At 41.7% G+C, this 5,021-nt stretch overlaps 1 long non-coding RNA gene across 1 annotated transcript in view; it reads right to left on the minus strand.

Annotated features, from left to right (window-relative positions):
- LOC104966880 (uncharacterized) overlaps positions 1-4,788 on the minus strand; it is a 14,963-nt gene extending 10,175 nt beyond the window's left edge. The window contains exons 1-2 of the long non-coding RNA XR_800692.1: positions 4,686-4,788; positions 2,964-3,047 (exon numbers count right to left, since the gene is read on the minus strand). This is a non-coding gene — a long non-coding RNA (uncharacterized lncRNA). The remainder of the gene's footprint in view (positions 1-2,963; positions 3,048-4,685) is intronic.
- Positions 4,789-5,021: the final 233 nt, after the last annotated feature.

Genomic DNA, 5,021 nt, shown 5'->3' on the forward strand with positions numbered 1-5,021 from the left:
TTTGGAGTGTGACTGTTTGAGGTTGTGGACAGGTGTCTTTTATACTGATAACGAGTTCAAACAGGTGCCATTAATACAGTTAACAACTGGAGGACAGAGGAGGCTCTTAAAGAAGAAGTTACAGGTCTGTGAGTGCCAGAAATCTTGTTTGTTTGTAGGTGACCAAATACTTATTTTCCACCATAATTTGCAAATCAATTTTTTTTAAATCAGACAATGAGATTTTCTGGATTTTTTTTTTTCTCATTTTGTCTCTCATAGTCTCAAATTACAGGCCTTTCTCATCTTTTTAAGTGGGAGAACTTACACAATTGGTGGCTGACTAAATACTTTTTTGCCCCACTGTACCTGATTTTTGCAATGTTGCGTAGATGGAAGTAGGCAGTTGAGATTGATTTTATGTGGGCGTTAAAAGATAAATCCTGATCAAATATAACACCAAGGTTCCTTGGTAATCTTACTCTTCAGAGTTAGAGTGCGTTATTATTAGTGTGGCCTGCTCAATTCCCTTCATCATATAAAACTGACGCACTGTTGTGCCCAATAGTGATCTGAGTGACAACAAGTGCACCAAGCTGCCCAATAAATAAACAAACAAATTGTAAATTTCCCCTCTGTGGGACGAATAAAGGTATTCTGATTCTGAATAGACGCCCATGTTAAATTTGTCCGGATCTTTCTTCATACAAGAAAGAAGTAAACGTTTGACCATCTGCTGCCATGTCCACATTTAACACACAAAACACAAAACAACAACACAGATTTGTTCATCAGGGCTCTCTGATGCTCACGGTCAGGTCATTCTTTTGATAGGAGCGATCGTTTTTTAACAGGAGGCAAAATTGTCAGATATAATCCTCAATGCATTCTGAATGAGCCTCCCTCTGCTGCTGCAGGTGACCACGGTAACCTAGTTACCACGGTAACCTGTTACTACTAACACCACTTCTACTCATACAACTACTACTACAACTACTAATACAACTACTACTGCTACTACTAGTACAGCTGCTACTATTATTACTACTTCTACTAAAACTTAAACTGCTACTACTACTACTACTACTACTACTACTACTTAAGCTAATACTACTTGTACTTATATACGTATATTTGATATCTTACTCCTTCAGCCTACTTTCAGCTACAGAAACAAATGTACAGAGTTTACAGCATTCACACACATTTTCAGCAGGGAATGCATTCTCTAGTTTGCAGTATAAATCTTGCTTTCATTTACCAAAGTAAAAGTACATAAGCATACAACTAGAAAAAACAACAGTATACTGTATTTCTCTTTAACCCTGTTTTCATGTTATTTTTTATTAGATAAGTTTACATGAACGCAGCATTTTAGTTGTAGCCGGTTGGGTACAATCCGCAACAATGTGTACATTTTTTGGACATTATTACATGTTTTGGATGTTTAATCTTAATCTGTGAAGTAACTATAGCTGTCATTTTAATGTAGTACATTAAAGAGTACAATGCGTTTACTCTACACCAGCCGTTTTCAAAGTGTGAGGCGCGCCTCCCCTGGGGGGCGCCAGAGAGCTTCAGGGGAGGCGCAGCGTGAGACACAAAAGAACCTCCTCTCTCCTCGGGTCCTCAAGTCTCGAGGAGAGGAGTCGAGGATAGGAGTCGAGGAGGGGAAATTTGAGTATTGAGAAACCTCTAGAGCAGCGGTTTTCAAAGTGTGAGGCGCGCCTCCCCTGGGGGGCGCCAGAGAGCTTCAGGGGAGGCGCAGCGTGAGACACAAAAGAACGAGAAAAAGACGAGTAAAGTGACACTTGCCCACTTGTGGCTGTCTGTGGACAGTGAGTTCCCCCACCTCGCCAAAAAGGCTGTAAAAGTGTTCATTCCCTTCACCTCCACCTACCTGTGTGAGTGCAGGTTTTCCGCATTGACTTTGATCAAAAGCAAGTACTGGTAAAGGCTGCAGCCAGAGTATGATCTGCGTTTATTCCTGTGTGCATCAAAGACGCAGACTCATTGTTCCCACTAAAGTAGGGGTGCATGCAGTGGCGGCCGGCCCATAGGGGCGCCAGGGGCGCCGACCCCCCTCTTCCCACATGTTTGATTGTCATTCAAATTNCACTAGACCGCTGGAAATGCTGGAAACGATGTAGTACATATGTCAGGCCTGTAAGTGGCGCTGCTGCCGCCCGAAATACACCAAAAGCAGCGAAGAAGACCCCGGAGCATGGTTGCCATGGTTGCACTTCTGTTTATTCTCCGCGGTGGACGGCGTGTTCTCCTGCTGTATCTCTCAGGTAGTCCACCAGCAGATCAAAAACACCCACCTCTCCGCCTCTTCCAAGGAACGAGGGGACCGTGCGGCAGTTTCCGTAAAAAAAATGTTCCGCCGGTCAACATGTCCGTTAAAGTTTAAATCTTCCGTACAAAATTAGAAAAGTGCCGGTCAGAGGTCTTCTTTGTTATTCATTGAGCTTTAAAACAAATTGATAACGACTGTTCTCTGTATAATAATATTTAATAAACGGTGACTGCCTCCCTTTTCCTCCCCCTCTTCTGACAGCCCAGCAGCAGCAGGAGACGTGGGGAGAGGGAGGCGGGCTATTTTATCGCTATCAGAAAATGATCATATAGGGCTTACACACAGAGCCGTTGGAACCCCAGAACGTTGCGTATGCCGGTCTACCCACCTTGGGACCCGTTACCGTAGTCGTTTAGTCCCCCCCCCCACACAGAGCGGAGCAAGGCAACGAAACTTAAAATAATAAGCAGCATTTTACGGCGTGCTATGCATGGGGCCGCCTTGGGGGGTTTCCCGGCATGTCGTTTCAGTAAATTCATGTTGTCGTTGCTGTGAACCTTCTTAATACCTTGGAAAATGCCGTTTAATACTTTTTAATAGCCTTAATTTTCACTAAATTGATTTATCAACTTTTAATACTTGTTAAGACCCCGCGGACACCCTGAATAGTTCAGTAGAGGCGTACCTGTGTTGTCAGCGCAGTTGATGACCGCTCCCACCGGGAGACCCAGTGAGATGCGGAACTTGGCTCCAGAAGAACCACCACGTCCTGAAAGAAGACAGAAACACACAATTTAAATGATCGAATACGTAAGATAAAGGGATTTGTGATACACAGCCAATGGAAATCTTAGAATATGAAGTTACAAATGTAAGTAATACCTCTAGACAACATGCATCAAAGACCTGCAGGTCAAAGTCAGCCTTAGAGCTCCAATGCAAGCCATATATAAGTACCTTAGAGGTAACAGTTGAAGTTGTCTCATCTCTGATTGAGATTAGTCAGCCACAGAGGCTGCCATCTCACCCACAGTGATGAGGGTTAGTATTCCCTTCCACGACAACTCACCCAGCCACTGAGACGACCAAGCAAGTGCTTTCTGAAGGGGGAATATTCATCTGTATCACCTCTGAGAAAACACCAAACTATGTATGCAACTATTATAGTTGAATAAAAACTGATTCTGGTCCAAAAACTTTGAATAAAAAAGATGGAAATACCATTTAAGTCAAATAAAACATACGATAAAAAGGGATTTTTGGTATACAGCACACAGGAAATGGAAATCTTAGAATACGAAGGTTCACATTTAAGTACTACCTCTAGATTAATTATTCAGTCAAGCGACTTTACTTCCGAAATCACCTTCACTGTCTGTTTACAGACGCTGGACATTTTTATTTAGTTGACAGATGATGCTGATCACCTATTCTGACAGTCTGATAACCATTCCTTACAAGACCTAGTTCCGAAGTTCAGTAATTCCACTACTTGTACAATTAATATAAGCTTTCTTTTTTTTTTTTAAACATTGCTGCAATGTCAAATCCCATATATATATCTCCAGAATACACGTATAATTAGTTAGGGAACATTGTGTTTTTAAAATCAGCCCAGTAAGGAACTGAAAACGTGAATGTGCATGGTTTGTCTGCGAGGATATCACCAACTACTTCAAGTGGTTTCTAAACACTACAACATGTGGGCTATGACAGTCGACAAACTTAAAGTAACTTCACGCAGGATCCTACACAAGTCATAATTTCAGCAGTCAAACAGGCCGATTAGCAAAAATGTTGGCATTACACAAATATATGAACCATGTATGTCATAAGGCCTCAGCTATCTTCCCAGCTACCAAAGCAAAACCCGTAAACGTATGACTCAAACTAGACACGAGCCACCGGCAAAGTAGCAATGTATCGTCCTGTGCACAAAATAATTTGCTGCAACAGATGAAAAAGCGCTTAATGTGATTTGAGCGAAACAGTAACATGATGTACTGGTCCGGCGCTGCTTTGCTAACAGAGCTAGCTTTAGCTAGCAAGGACCAATTGCACTTAACTGTGCCGATATACTGCACGGGACATCACGTTAGCGTTCATTACATGTTCGGACAATAGGTTTATAACTATTAAACCTTCCTGAAATCAACAGAAAACCGCACATTCACATGTGCTGCCTCCAGCTTTACTCGCTTCATGCGCTGATAGCAAAACATGGCTCCCACCAACTAGCTAGCGAAAATGCTATAGTTCAGAATTATTCAATCGTTAGCCTAAATTAAAAACTAATCTCGCAGATGTGTTGTCTTGCACACTCTTTTACACACAAACAACATTTTAAAAGCTGGCGGGGAGTATAAAACACCAGATGAATGTAGATTTTACAAGGTGGGTTTCATACCTCTCTTAGACATGGCTGCTGTAGGGAAAGAGGACGAAGGAGAAAGGAATTGTGGGATATAAAGTTGAGCTAAAGTACATCCGGGTCACGGTGACGTTGCTTACGTAGCGCGCACTGAAAAAATACATTGCAATAGCCTACTTTGAAAAGATAATCAAACGATTTTTAAACATCAAAATCCATTTGAAAAACGCATCGCCAGAAATCTCATGCATACACAACATATATTAATAACCTTTTGGATAGGTTTATAAAATTAGCCGTGTAATAATTGGCGTCTGAATAACATGATCTCCCCTTTAATGTTTAAAATGGAATTTATTTTCAACCTCCGTG

This window comes from Notothenia coriiceps, unplaced genomic scaffold (assembly GCF_000735185.1).
Source record: "Notothenia coriiceps isolate Sejong01 unplaced genomic scaffold, NC01 NC01_scaffold00002270, whole genome shotgun sequence".
NCBI lineage: Eukaryota > Metazoa > Chordata > Actinopteri > Perciformes > Nototheniidae > Notothenia > Notothenia coriiceps.